Source organism: Meles meles, chromosome 7, assembly GCF_922984935.1.
Source record: "Meles meles chromosome 7, mMelMel3.1 paternal haplotype, whole genome shotgun sequence".
NCBI classification, from domain to species: domain Eukaryota; kingdom Metazoa; phylum Chordata; class Mammalia; order Carnivora; family Mustelidae; genus Meles; species Meles meles.
The window spans coordinates 42,275,669-42,291,914 of NC_060072.1; the positions used below are offsets into that span (position 1 = coordinate 42,275,669).

Here is a 16,246-nt window from a genome sequence, read left to right on the forward strand (position 1 = left end):
CTTTTCTGTTGGGATTTCCTCCTATTGGTTTCGAGTCTGAGAGGTTGAAATTGCCTTCTTAGCAAGAGTGGTAAAATAGTTTCACCTATAGAGTTAACAGCTACAATTTTCCTTTCCTTATTTGAGGCATGGAGACACAAGTTTTCTGTATTGTTAGTAAATATATAACAAGATAATAATTTACCAATATTTGCATAATTTCTGAGAGAAGATAAACAGTTTCATAGAAATTTTTCTGTTTTCATTTTGGTTGTTGTAATTTTGAACATACGTAGGTTTTATTTAAGAATGACCCAGTGAAGTTTAGCAAACTCCTGTTTTGCAGATAAAGGAAGGGTTTGTGACAGATGGACAAATTCCTCCTGGGGACTACAGGATTTTCTAAGGGTCTCATGCAAGCTGGCCTTTATTCCGTTTTGTACAGAGTTCTGTACTAGAAAGCAGAAACAAACCAGAAATGATATTTTCAGTCCCAATTTGTAATTGGGAAATTTCAGGACAGGCAGTAGGGAAACATAAGGAAGCATAAAAACATATATGTGAGCTTCACATTACAGTTTGAGTAATATAGCAAACTAGGCATTCAGAAAAAACCCTCCTAGTAAGAACATCAAAATGATGGGTATAGTGGGGGTTTTTTGTTTTATATTTTTGTTTTTGTTTCTGTTTTTTTTATACCACTTTATTCTTTTTTTTTTATTTGTTTATTTGTTTATTTACAGCATAACAGTGTTCATTGTTTTGGCATCACACCCAATGCTCCACTTTATTCTAACCAGAGCACTTAGTGTTAAACTAAATATGGTGAACTGTGTTCCTTTACTAATTCTGAATTGCTGTAGATGTACAAGTTCTAGCAGTTCAACACTTAGATTCAGTCATCTCTGACACATGGTAGATTTCATATAATGAAAATACCTAAAGTAATTAGTGCAGTATACTGAACTGATCAAAATAAAATGAGCTTTGGGAAACAGCATTGCAAGATTATTATGAACACACTGCAATACTTACGTTACAAATTACTCATATATTGTTTATGATGGTTTTAGCCATGTAGAAACAACTAGACCCCCTTCCTTTCAAAGGGAGAGAAAAGGAAAAATTAGCTCTTTTAGCAACTACATTTTCTGTACTTTTAAGCAACATAAATATTACAGAAAAGTAATGAACATATATGGAGACTGCAGTACAGAACCTTATTTATAGTACCACTGAAGATCAAACTTAATATAACCAAATTTTGAATGTACATAATTGTTAGTGCCTTGAGTATATTATGTCCAAAGAGTACAAAAACCTGCTCCCTGCCCAAAACAACAAAACCTATGTAGTGGCCAGCTCTGATTAAACAGAAATCACAGACACCTGAATTGTTTCATTTCTGTTGAAGAGCTTACATGTTTGAAGGGAACACTGTCCATTAAGGTACACTTAACACTTTTCATATACCTAAAACAAGATGAGTATACATTTGACTTTTTTTTATCCCACTAAAAATATCAAGACTAGCTATAATTTCCATGCCATTAATGTTCGTTTTCTCCCCCTGAAGATGTGGGGCTTCCTTATGGTTAATTTGTTAAAACGTGGAGTGTCCATCTTAAGTACGCATACTAAGAGAAATTACTAGTAGCCTGAATACTGTAGCTAAGCATGTATATCTGTAGAATCTCCTTCAAAAAAGTGTGTTTTTGAAAAGCCTAAATTAATAAGTTCCAAATCTTTTTCATAGAGCTGGCTGGTTAACTCTGGGTTTACATCATCATTTGTCTCTATCCCTGGTGGTGAGAAATGATTCCCCCTAACCATCTAAGGAAACAAGCATGCACACACAGTGCACATTCCCCACTTCTACTTCTGAAACATTAGTCAGAGGGTCACATACGTGTTATTAAAAATTAAGCTCAAAACACTTAAAATAATTCAATATTGGAAATTGACTCTATCATAAGTCTCTTCTTTATGGAAGTCACACTGGGCCAGTTAAATGTTCCATTTCCACTCTCATTAACATTTAGGAAGCAGAAGAATATTCCAGCAAGTTTAAACTGGAGGTTTAGTTATCACAACACTGACTCCTAGTTGGCTCTCTGGGTTCGTAGATCTACTCCTCTTCCTCCGACAGAATTTGCTCCTGGATTCAGTCATTCATTCTTTGGCAACTTTTTAGCTGCTGCCATGAATATTTCATTTATATTCATCAATGTTTTAGCTCATGTCTCCCTGAGTAACTGTTGTCATCTACACAGGACTGTGCTTCCAAGAAATCGATAGCTCTTTCATTTGCAAGGTCAGCCTCATTTCCTGATAAAGCTATTATAGCATTAGGATCGGCTTGCCTCTTAAGTTCTTTTTTTTTTTTTTAAGATTTTATTTATTTATTTGTCAGAGAGAGAGCACACAGGCAGACAGAGTGGCAGACAGAGTGGCAGAGGGAGAAGCAGGCTCCCTGCGGAGCAAGGAGCCCGATGTGGGACTCGATCCCAGGACGCTGGGATCATGACCTGAGCCGAAGGCAGCTGCTTAACCAACTCCATTTTTTGTTCTGGCAAAGGGCTTGTCATTTGTGATACCATCTACAACAATGACTGCTTTGTTCCTCTCTAGTACATTTGTGCTATGGTATTGTTCTTGCCAACTGCATCCTGTATTTCAAACTTTACTGTTGTTCCATTAAGACACACAGTTTGGGGAGCACCTGGATAGCTCAGTTAGTTACGTGTCTGACTTCAGCTCCGGTCACGATCCCAGGGTTCTAGGATCGAGTCCTGCATTGGGTTCCCTGCTCAGCAGGAAGTTGGCTTCTCCCCCCACCCCATGCTCTCTCTCTCTCTGAAATGAATGAATGAATGAATAAAATTTTGTTTTTAAAGTGCGGTTGAGAGGTGCCTGGGCACCTCAGTTAGTTGGGAATCCGACTCGATTTCAGCTCAGGTCATGATCTGAGGCTCATAACATGAAGACCTGAGTCACTCTGTGCTCAGTGGGGACTCTGCTTGAGATTCTCTCCCTCTCCCTCTATCTCCTTCCCCCTACTCATTCTCTTTCTCTCCCTCTCTCATAAATATTTTTTTTTGTTAACTCTTCAAAAAAAAAAAAAAAAAAGTATGGTTGAACTGTCAGCAAAGTAAGGAAATTAGCAGATGGAGCAGAATTATTGAAAGTGAGAATCCACAGAGGTGATGAGTTCTGGAGCCAGCATTTGTCCTGACTAGCACTTGCTACTTTCTGAAGGTCTAGAGCTTGAGTTTAAAGAGAAAAGGTCTGTGGCCCATTAATGATGGAAATTTGGATTGGAGATGCCTCCATGTGAAATAAGGAGTCCTTCTTAGTTTAAAAAAAAAAAAAAAAAGACCTGAAAAACACAGCCATAGAGGAAGATGCTGATGCATTTGCCTATCTTATTTGTAACTCCAGGTGGAATGGGGGAGAGAGGGACTCTTCTTTGAGAAGCACAAACATATACAACTGTAGGCTCGGGGCCAGAATTCATACAATCTCTGGGGCAAAACCCAAAAATACCTTTTTAGTTTAAAATGGTCTTGAGTTATTAGTATTCCCAGGTGCCTGGAAGAATCAATGCAGATACTTGTTAGAGGAGAGGTTTAAACACATGCCTCTAGAAATTACTGATTTTTGGTTATGAGCTCGTGTATAAACAAAACAACAAGAAAGCATTATGATGTGAAAAAATCAGTAAACACATGAGGTAACAAGCCACCATCAGAGGGAATCTGCATAAACTACCTGCTATCCAGACCAGTGTCTGCACCAATCAGAATTACAAATGCCAGAATGTGATTTGATGGGTTAAAGACAATATTGAAAGATAATACTGGGAACCTTTCAGAAGGATGAATGGGCCGCTCATTCAGTTAAGTGTCTGACTCTCATTTTGGCTCAGGTCATGATCTCAGGGTTGTGAAATTGAGCACCACATTGGGCTCCATGCTCAATGTAGAGTCTGCTTCGGAGTCTCTCTCTTCTCTCCTCTTGTGTGTGCATGCTCTTTCTCTCTCTCTCTCAATAAATAAATACAATCTTTAAAATAAATAAATAAATAAAGGGTGGAAGACAATAACCCTCTGATTAAGGAGGCCTCACAATTCCCAAGCAGGAAATCTAAACATTAATAGTTGTTGGTTTTTTCTAAGATTTTATTTATTTGAGAGAAAGCATAGGGGGAGAGTGAGAGGGAGAAACAGGCTCCCCATTGAACAGAGAGCCTGATGCAGGACTTGATCCCAGTACTTGACCTGAGCTGAAAGCAGACGCTTAACTGACTGAGCCACCCAGGCACCCTAAACAGTAATAGTTTTAATGCTGATACTTGACAAGAAGGAGAGCTGAAAAGTAATCAATTAAGTAAGCATTAACTTAGTATTAGGAAGGTAATAGACTAAATGCAAAGTAGATAGAAGGAAGGAAAGAATAAAGATAAGAGAATAGATGTAGGTGAGAGCAAGAAAGACAAAGTTGATTGTTTGAAAAGTCTAATAAAAGTTATCAAAACTTGAGCAAGATTAGGGGAAATAATCATGAGGGATAAAAAGACACAACTAGGGGTGCCTGGGTGGCTCAGCAGGTTGAGCCTCTGCCTTTGGCTGATGCCATGATCTCAGGGTCCTGGAATGGAGCCCCGCATCAGGCTCTCTGCTTGGCAGGGAACCTGCTTCCCCCACTCTCTCTGCCTGTCCTCTCTGCCTACTTGTGATCTCTCTCTCTGTGTGTCAAATAAATAAATAATTTTTTTTAAAAAACACAACTAAAAATACAGGCAGGTGCTTAAAAGATACAAATAACTCTAGCCAAGAAATTTGAAAAATTTTTAGAAAGATTGTACTTCCCAAAATTTATTCAGTAATAGAAAATTCTGGTGATTTTTGTATTCTAATTAGTATTATAAATTAGCTATACGAAGACGTCATAGGCCAAGATAGATTTACAAACAAGTTCTACTGAACGTTTAGGGAAAAATAGAATTCCAGTCTTGCCTTAAAACTGTATTTCATTAAGTCTAAAAAAGGACCCCTCTTCCTACTTTAACATCTCTGAAATTGGGTTTGATTTCTTTTTTAAGAGAGGGGGGAGGGGCGCCTGGGTGGCTCAGTGGATTAAGCCGCTGCCTTCCGCTCAGGTCATGATCTCAGGGTCCTGGAATCTAGCCCCGCATCAGGCTCTCTGCTCCGCGGGGAGCCTGCTTCCTCCTCTCTCTCTGCCTGCCTCTTTGCCTACTTGTGATCTCTCTCTCTCTGTCAAATAAATAAATAAAATCTTAAAAAAAAAAAAAAAAAGAGGGGGAAAAGGTGTTGGAGGGGGGCAGGAACAAGGCAGAGAGAGACTCTTAAAAGCAAGCTCCATGCTGGGGCCAGGGGGCTTGATTTCTTGGTTTTGGCTCAGATCATGATCTTGTGGTTGTGGGATCAGAGTCCCAAGTTGGCTCTGTGCCCAGTCCAGAGTCAGCTTCAGATTCTCTCTCCTTCTCCTCCGCCACCCTCTAAAATAAATAAACAAAATCTTAAAAAAAAAAAAAAAACAACTATGATGTTATGTAACACACAGCTTAAAGAAGAAAAACTGTGTTATCATCCCATTAATAAAATGTATTTGAAATATAGAAGGAAACTCTTAACCTTATAAAGTTAGAATTAGGAACAAAAGGTGTATACCATCTACACTTCATTTCAATGTTGTACTTGGAATTTAGCTAATGAATAAGATAAAACGAAATAAAAGTAAAGGAGCAAACAAATTTTATTTGTAGTTAGTATAATTGTTTATATAGAAGCTCTCCCAAATTCACAGGTAAATTATTAAAGTTATTAAGAAATTACTGGATACATGTTAACTGTGGTTGTATATGGGTTAGAAAAACAAATGGTTAGAAACATGCAGTTCAAAAAATACCACTTAAAATAACAGAAAGTAAGGTACCTAGCAATAAGTCTAAAAAAGCTAACATAGGGGCACCTGGGTGGCTCAATGGGTTAAAGCCTCTGCCTTCAGCTCGGGTCATGATCCCAGGGTCCTGGGATGGAGCCCCACATCCGGCTCACTGCTCAGCAGGGAGCCTGCTTCCTCCTCTCTCTCTGCCTGCTTGTGATCTCTGTCTGTCAAGTAAATAAATAAAATCTTAAAAATAAATAAATAAATAAATAAAATAAATAAAAATAAAAAAATTAAAAAGCTAACATAGTATCTTTATGTAGGAAAGTATAACACTAAAATGGTGTATTCTCAATAAATGGAGAGGCATACCATATTTCCAGTAGGAAAATTCAATATTATTAGTATGTCAGTTCTCAAATTGATTTTATCTGTTAAAGGTATTTTGAATTCATATCTCAACTGGATTTTTTCGTGGTACTTGATAAGATTATCCTTAACTATCTAGGGAGAACAAAGGGCAAAGAAGAGTGAAGACCTTCCTGAAGAGCTGGAGCCAAGCAAGAGTCAGGGGCTATTTAATACTTACCATAATGAAAAATAAAATAAAATTAAATAAAAAAAAATACCATAATGGTTCAGTAAGTAAGACAGGAGGTGTTGGTGCTGAAATAGAGACAAATGAAACACCAGCAACAGAGACTTTGAACTATTGTTACTCATTAGAGTTCTACATGACATTGTGGCAAAAGAAAAACTATGGAAAAACAGTAAAAAGATCAGTCCTTTCTAGGAGTTAGCAGGGAGGCAGTGGTGAATAAGCAGAGCACAGGTTTTTATGGCAGTTAAAATAATCTGTATAATACTGTAATGACAGATACATGTCATTATGCATTTGTCCAAACCCATGGCATATACAACAACAAAAAATGAACCTTAAGATAAACTATGGAATTTGAATGATTATAATGTCTCAATGTAGGTTCATCAATTAGAACAAATGTCCCATTCTGGTGAGGGGAATTGATGATAGGGGAGATCATGCATATATGGAGGCAGGGGTATATGGGTGATCTCTTTATCTTCCTCTCAGTTTTGCTATGAACCTTAAACTTCTCTAAAAAAATAAAGTCTTGGGACGCCTGGGTGGCTCAGTTGGTTAAGCAGCTGCCTTCAGCTCAGGTCATGATCCCAGCATCCTGGGATCGAGTCCCACATAGGGCTCCTTGCTCCGCAGGGAGCCTGCTTCTCCCTCTGCCACTCTGCCTGTGCTCACATTCTCTCTCTCTCTCTCTCTGACAAATAAAATAAAATTTAAAAATGTGGAATTTATTAAATAAATAAATAAATAAATAAATAAAGTCTTAAAAAAAAGGTAGAGGGGCGCCTGGGTGGCTCAATCATTAAGTGTCTGCCTTTGGCTCAGTTCATGATCCCAGGGTCCTGAGATTGAGCCCCGCATTGGGCTCCCAGCTCAGTGGGAAGCCTGCTTCTCCCTCTCCCACTCCCCCTGCTTATGTTCCTTCTTTCACTGTGTCTCTCTCTCTGTCAAATAAATAAATAAAAATCTTTAAAAAAAAATAAAAGTAGAACACGTCAGTGTACTGCAAGTGTACTCACCTTATCCAAACATCATGGCATTGGGGAACAGAGAAGAAACTTCATCAGCATACTATCAAGACAAGCCAAAGTCAGGAAAAAAAAATTGGGCAGAGTTCACCCAAACAGCTTGTCCTTGGTTTACAAAGAATTGGTACATTGGTGGGGGACTTTCTGGGTGATAAAAGCTCTTTTGTTGTTGTTGTTGTTGTTGTTGTTGTTGTTGTTGTTGTTAAAGATTTTATTTATTTGACAGAGATCACAAGTAGGCAGAGAGGTAGGTAGAGAGAGATGGGGGGAACCAGGCTCCCAGCTGAGCAGAGAGCCCAATGTGGGGCTCAATCCCAGGACCCTGGGATCATGACCTGAGCCGAAGGCAGAGGCTTTCACCCACTGAGCCACCCAGGTGCCCCAATAAAAGCTCTTTTATATTGACAGGATTGTTTCCTTTATCCCATGCATTCCTACTTTTGCTATCACTTTTTGGTAAAATACATATTTTATGATATCCATTCTCAAGTGGGGTCATATGAGGGAAGTAAGGCCTTAGAAAATAAGTGAATATTTTCTCAGTTCTTCCAAGGATTATGGTGCATGGGTATTGCCATTATAGATGTATGGGGAAAAAAGGTTAATTCATACTGAAAAGTGGATGTTTCAATGCAGTAGGCCCAATGAATCCTAGATGAGAAGGACTACTCTAGTAAGTTATTTGAAAATTTGCATGGAAAGTAAATTTTAGACTATATATATCTAAAAATATCTTTATTTTACCCTAATATGTAATTGATAGTTTGGCTGGGTATGGAATTTTAAGTTAGAAGTCATTTTCCTTCCAATTTTGAAAGCATTGCTTATATTTTGGTCCTGATTCCAGAATTATTGGTGATGTCAATAGCTTATCTGATTCCTGATCTAGAGGAACTTGGTGTTATGAATTATATACAAAAGGATTCTTTGGTGTAAATAGGGCTTGTTCTCAGTTTTTACTATTGCTGGTTTGTGATTCAGCAAGACAGTGACTACTTGTTAATCTCATGCTTTTCAATGTCCAATATATGTTGTTATTGTATCCTATCCTGGATCCATACTTGTGGAATACATACCTATACTTGTTTATGTTTTTAAAAAACTACCCCTCTCTTATAATTTTAGTTTTAGGAGGGAACACATTAGGTTAGTGTCTTCATTCTGCCATTTTAATGTGAAACCTTTTTAGATTTCACATATATTATCCAATTTGATCCTAATAACAATCTGATAATACAGGTAATGTCATTAGCATTTTATAGATAAGGAAACAGAGACCCACAGAAATTAACATAACTGAATGTATCCAGCTGGGATTTGAACCACATTAACATTATAATGCCTTGAGAGTCAAGCACCATTGAATGAATTATAATTATTTCTCTCTTGTCTATAATTAATGGTCATTTATATTTTATGACATGGAGAAAAGCAAAACAAAACAACACAACCCAAATCCTTGCTGTAGTTGTAATAATCAACTGTAAACTTATTTTTACCTTTATTTGATTTTTGAAATGCCTTTACCAATGAAGAACATGTTACATAAAGGAAATTTGTTTGTTGTTAAGTGTACTTTTTAGTAAAGAGAGACAGACTTAGATTAAATAGGATGTTATTATATCTTGAGTGGAGAACTAGCCTTGAAATGTATGCATAATAGGAAGGAGACTGAGATCGTATAGTAAGGTACCTATAAAAATGAACCACTGTCAGTTGAAATTTTAAAGGTTAGTTATAAAGAGATAGCAGAGTATATAAATTTGGCTATTTGTACTTTACTATTAGATTTAATAATGTGAGATCATACCAGTAACTTGGTTTTAACCTAGTGAAGAAAAATAGTCCATTTGTTATTGTGAAAATAAAGTTGCATTTTTCTTTAAATAGAGTTTTAAGTGGAAAATCCTTATTGGTAGGTGATATATTTTGCAAAGTTTAAATGCAATGAACAGGAACTGTAGCAACTTATATCTGTTTCAAGAGGATATGTATTAGAGCACTCTGTTATTTTGGTGTCTTCAGTCTTCCCTCTGGATTGGTTTGCATTAACATTGTCTTAATGACTCAGATATCCTTGCTAGAGATAAAACTTAAATATTTGTTACCACTTTAGCTGTTAGAATCCATCAAAATTGTACTTGAGAGATATCTTTCCTTATGAGTTCTTAAATATGGCTGAAGCAAGCAGTGGATTAGATATAGATCTAGAGGCTTCAGGAAAGATAACAGTGTTATATTTATATCCATACATGAAGTAAGCAAAAAGTGGAAGGAATCGGAAGAGGTGGGAAGTGTGGCTAATAGTACAGAAAACATAACGGATATGAGAAAGGGTTGCATTTTACTTCATCCTAAATCTCTATTGATCTTGCTTTGTTTTACTAAAGCAGCTGTTCAGTTCAGGGCATTGCTGGTTTGATAAAAGGTAAAACATTAGTGGAATAGCCTTTCGCGTTTATCAGTTCATTAAAAAACAAAAACAAAACAACAACCATTAGCAAGGCTTAATGCCTTCTCTGTTTATTGCTGATTTGACAGTCTCTGGTCCTTCTCCTTTGCTGTTAAATGTGTGTGTTCTTTGTTTGTGCTGGTGGGGTTCGCTACATTTAGACGTGAGAGAAAAGCCTCTCCTTGCCTTACTGATCTAATTAGCCTTCTGAGCGAAAATATACGTTAAATAGCCCTTCTAAGCCATGAAAGAAGAGAGCTCACAACAACGTAGATTTTCTTCCTGTACTGTGGTTTCGCCTGTTTTATTTCCTCCACGAATTGATGGCCGAAAGCTTGTCCGGAATGCTTCATTTGGAGGATACAATGAACTTTCTCCTTCTTTGCCAGGTTTGTTTGTTTAATCTTGCATTCTTTTCTTAATTTCTTGCAGGCTTTTCATTAAACCAGATATTCCAGTATCTTAAAACTGCTTTTATTTAAATGAAACAGATTCTGTAGTGAAGGTTCAGTTTTAGTGACTGCTGCTATAAGGCTTGGCTTTTCCATGTTTTCTCTTAAAATCTCTTACACTCAAACTTGAGAACTAGTGATTCAGTGAATTACAAATCGTGCATTGCTGATAGCATGAATTTTTGCTTTAATTATAGAAATAAATATTATGGCCCTTTGATAAAATTAAAACCTTTTCTAGACTTGAGATAAATGTAAAATTCTATAAATAAGCAAATTAATCTGAGGTTTTTGCAAATAAAACCCAGATATTTAATATTGATACTTGCTTGACTGTTTTCTTCAGAATAGTAACTGTGTTAAATTGATGTTTAGCTTAAGCTTTAATAGTTCAAATGCTGAGAACTAAAGTGTAGTTTTCTAAGTATAATTTTTGAAATAGCCTCCTTGTTGTTAGATGTGTCTTTGTATATATAATTAGTTTGTGCTAAGAAATTGTTGTTTTTAAGGTAACATTTTTAAAATAAAATTGGGCATTTGACAGCTATGATTTAGATATTAAATAATTGGTTAATGAAATAGATCTTAAATTTAATTGTATGAAAAAGATTTATTATAGCAAAGATTTGGATATATATTTTAACATCTTTTTTTCTTTTTAAAATTTTAAATTGCAACATAAATTTGTCTACTCCTTTGTGGTTATATTTTTCTTTTAAAAAGAAAATATTCTTTATTCTCATGGCAAAGAAATCACTGAAACTGGTGCTTACGTTAACCATCTATAGATTTTTCTGACACATTTTGTTAAATTTGTATTATGTTTTCTGCTTCATGCTAAGATTTATTCTCAGCTTTTTTGAATATTCATTCTGATAGGTGATATATGCATTATTTTGAGATCGTGAAACACCTTATAGAAGGTGCTACCTGGACAATAAAAATACGTTATTATAAATTCACTGATTTCATTTTCTTTGAAAAAATTCTTTCAAAAAAGAATTGGAAACCATAGTCCTGAACTGTTGCCTAAGGAGCATAAGCTTTGAATGGCATTCATAATCTGTATTTCTTCTTCTCAGTATAGCATGGTTACTATCATGCTTCTTATGTTCTCAAAATGGTGTATGTTTTAGTGTTTGTCTTTGTTCAGAAGTGGCTTTGAAAATACAACATACTGAAAAATTTTAAAGTTAAGTACTCAGTTTGCTTTTACAATGTGATTTACTTCTATTTCTGTGTATGTCTCTATTTTTTTAAGCTAGCAAGCTTGCTAGCAAACGTGCTGACTTTCATGCAATGAGTCTACTTAATATTAAAGAATAACCATGTGACTCTACTAAACAGAAAACTTCAACTTTTTAAAAGTTTGGTATTTACTTAATTAGGTAACTAAATGCAGAATTGTCAGTTTCTCTTGTCAAAGAGTATATTGAAGGTCACCCTGGGTTGATTTGTTTGAATGGAAAAGTAAATGGTTGGTTTTGTTTTCTAATTCTTGAAATAAAATCGTATTCATAGGGAGGCTTCCATATTCCCCTTTTTACAACCAGTAGTTGTACTACAACCAGCCATGATGGAAAGCTCTTTAAAGTATTTTGCGTTTTATCAGATAAGAAATAGAATGGAATTCTATTCATACAGATGAAGATGTTGTTGTTGTTTTTCCAGTTAAAAAATAAAACCTGTATTTCTTCTGGGACCTTTCATTGTACTGGAAAAAATTTTTAGATACATTCGGGTTTTTTTTGTTTGTTTGTTTTTTGTTTTTTTTTTTAAGATTTTATTTATTTATTTGACAGAGAGAGAGATCACAAGTAGGCAGAGAGGCAGGCAGAGAGAGAGGAGGAAGCAGGCTCCCTGCAGAGCAGAGAGCCCGATGTGGGGCTCGATCCCAGGACCCCGAGATCATGACCTGAGCCGAAGGCAGCGGCTTAATCCACTGAGCCACCTAGGCGCCCCTAGATACATTCGTTTTTACCTGACGTTATTAGAGGAAAGGTTCTACATTAGTGGTATTTTAAGATCATTTTGCCTTATTACTTTGAACATAACCTTCTTTTCATTTTAGTTTCCTAAAGAAATATATTGGTATGGCCTTTTTCTTTATGCTGAGCTATAATGCAGAAATGGTACCACTTGCCCATGTATTTCCAGTAACACCATAGCGCTTTTTTTTTTTTTTTTTTTTTTTTTGAAGTTCACGTCTGCTCATCTGTTTCTTTCCCCGATCTCAGGTATAACTTCTAGATGCTTATTGGACCAATCTCTAGAATAGTACCAGAAATTTTGAGTAAATAAACTAAGGAAATAAATCACTTATGGACAAACTGTGTGAGTTTTAGTCCACAGATAGGTTTCTTTTTAGTATATTTTGACTTCTCAGAGTTGTTTTTGTTGTTGTTGTGGGGGGGAGGTTTGTAAAATTTCTGGATTCTTGGCTGTGTTAAGTATAGTTAATCTATTTATATTTTGTAAATACCTACTAAATCTGCATTTGTAAATAATGTACATATAATCTCATTCTAGCAAGACTGAAGCATCATAAAGCTTGCTTTATTATATCTAAACATTTATTGAACCAAATTTATTACGGAAGTATATGAAAAGGTTATACCTTGTTGATGATAGCACTTGTATTCTGTTAACAAATTAGAAGTTAAGGACACGGTGTTAATTTATATAGGGATAATATTCCATTGGGTTAGTAGGAGGAAGTAAACTCTGTATTACTCTACTACTTAAAAATATTTTTATGATGACAAGGACTTTCTTAAGACCAAAAAGCACTAATCATTAAAGAATGATACGGCTATTAATTTGACTACCTTAAAATTAAGAGTAGTTTATTTAAAAAAATACAGATAATAAAAAGACAAGAATAGGGAATTATTTGTACCATATAGCTGGCAAGGGGCCTGGAATACATCAAAAATTCCTATATAAATCAATAAGAAAAAGACATTTATTTATATTTTAATGCACAAAGGATTGGGGCACCTGGGTGGTTCAGTCAGCTAAGCATCCGACTCCTAGTTTTTGCTCAGGTCATGATCTCATGGGTCATGGGATTGAGCCTCTTGTCAGGCTCCACGCTCAGTGGAGAGCCTGCTTGAAGATTCTCTCCCTCTCCCCCTCTCCCTGGGTGTGTGAGTGCATGCTTGTGTGCACTCTCTCAAATAAATAAATCTTTAAAAAAATAAATGCACAAAGGATCTGAGAAGGTCTTTCACAAAGAATGTTAAAATGGCTAATTAACATGAGAAAGTGCTCAACATCATTAATAGGGACATGCAAACTAGAACCTCATTATACCATTGATATACGCACCCCCCAGATAAGCAAAAATATTAAAAACTTGTCAGTATTGATGTTACAATGAATATGGAGAAAGGAGAACTCTTACATACTATTAGTAGAAAATTAAACAATTTGGTATCCTCAAAGTTAAAGATACACATATAGTATAACCCAGGAATTCTAGAATTTAGAGAAAATCACAGGTAGGTATACATATATATGTCTACCAGGATACACTGCCAAGAATATTTGTGGCACCATTGTTGATAAGAGGGACAAATTAGGAACAACCCAAATGCCTATCTACAATCGATAGATACATAGTGGTATAGTCATGCAATTGGATTCTAATCTGCGATGAAAATGAATGAAATATGTGCTTGACGTGTGGTAAAGAATGTTTGTAAAAGTCAAGATAGTTGCCTTTGAGGAGATTAGACTGTGATCAAGAACGGTGCTGGGGGGGCGCCTAGGTGGCTCAGTGGGTTAAAGCCTCTGCCTTTCGCTCAGGTCATGATCCCAGGGTCCTGGGATCGAGCCCCGCATCGGGCTCTCTGCTTGGCAGGGAGCCTGCTTCCTCCTCTCTCTCTCTCTGCCTGCCTCTCTCCCTACTTGTGATCTCTATCTGTCAAATAAATAAATAAAATCTTTTAAAAAAAAAAAAAAGAAGAACGGTGCTGGGAAGTAGGGAGGATCTTAGGGGATTTTGACTTTTTTTTTTATTTGGGTGGTGGTTCTGCCAGTATTCACTGTATACATTAAATTATACATTTACATTTTATGCATTTTCTGAAACTGTTCTATATTTTACGTATTTAATAAAATGATTACAAATAACTGGAGTCCAGTTTTGCTAAGTTTTGGATCAAATAATCAAATTTTTATGTTTGAAAGGGTAAATAAGGATTAGACCTTTCTTTTCAGGAATTCACAGTCAAGTATGGAATATGAACATGAAAACAAATAATTGAAATATATTGTGATAAATGGGGTAATACAAATATGTATGAAATGCTATATATCTCAGAGAAGGGAAGAGCTAACTCTGCCTATACAGTCACAGCAAGGCCACCCAGAAGAGGTGTCCTTGGGTCTTGAGAGGCACCTAGCATTCTAAAAATGCATAAATTTTAAAGTTAGACCTAAGTTTGAATCAGCTCTGATACTTTCACTTACTAACATTGTCAAGTTACTTAATTTCTGTGAACCTTGGTTTTTTTTAAATTATATAAAATATAGTTAATATGTGGGGTTTTTGTGGTGTTGTTTTAAAGATAACTAAGTAAAGCATCTAGCATAGTGTAATCACAAGTGTTCTTACAAATGGATATTGGTTCCTTTATTGTTGTTTTCATTAATATTATGTTAATTACTGTTGATGAATTAATCAGAATTAGCTAGGTGCAAAATAAGTTAAAGGAATATAGACTAAGTGAGGAAAGATGTCAAAGCAGGAGAGGTCTAATAAACTGAAAGAATAGAGAAGGCTGAATTTTTATTTTTTTATTGAGGCATAACTTACATATAGTTAAATGCCATAACCTTTTGATTTTAAGTTATATATAGACCCCGTAACCACTTCCCAGATCCACATAAGACTGCCTCTTGCCCCTCCCACTCAGTTCCTTCTATAACAAAGGTAAACCACTGTAACAACCTCTAACTCTATAGATTAGGTTTGACAGTTCCTCAACTGTGTGTAAATGGAATCATACAGTATATGCTTTTTGCATGTGTGTGGAAAGACATGGCTTTTTTCACTCAATATTGTGTCTACTGTTTTCTGTAGTAGTAATTTGTTCCTTTAATTACAACTATATTGCTGTATAACATTCCATTGTGCAAATATATTTACTTATTCAACTCTCCATAACCATTTGAGTTGGTTTCAGACTTTTCAGAATAAAGCTGCTATGAACATTTTTATATCTTATTTTGATGAATATACCCAACCATTTCTGTTGGGTATATCTAGGATTAGAATTGCTTTGTGTTAGAATATCCATAAATTCCCTTTAGTATGTACTTTCAAACAGTTTTCCAAAGTGGTTATGCCCCATTATATTCTTAACAGTAGTGAATAGAGATCAGTTGCTCCACATTCTCATCTGTACTTGGAAGGTAGTATCCCTTTAATTTTAGCCATTTTGATGGGGTATAGGTTTCCGTATCATTAAAGCAGTGGGGAGGATAGTAGGAAGAGAATTTACTACCTAAAATCACTAACAAGCAAACTTGGTAAAAAGTCATGATGTGAAACTGCTCTGCATTATTAATAATGGTCAATAATGTGTTACAGGCTTCAGAATTTTGTCTATAAATACCACTTTTTAAAAAAGTAATTTTAAAGTAATTTTTATCTCCCACACATGGTAGAAAATAATAATTTATTACTATTAAGAATCACTTACTATAGGGGCAGCCGGGTGGCTCAGTTTGGTTACACATCTGCCTTTGGCTCAGGTTATGATCCCAGGGTTCTGGGATGGAGCTCTGCATCGGGCTACCTGCTCCGTGGGGAGCC

General features: G+C 35.8%; 1 protein-coding gene across 11 annotated transcripts in view; it reads left to right on the forward strand.

Annotated features, from left to right (window-relative positions):
• The window catches only part of OSBPL8 (oxysterol binding protein like 8), a 153,148-nt gene that overhangs the window by 88,906 nt on the left and 47,996 nt on the right, over positions 1-16,246 (forward strand). The gene's annotated exons all lie outside the window — the stretch shown is intronic.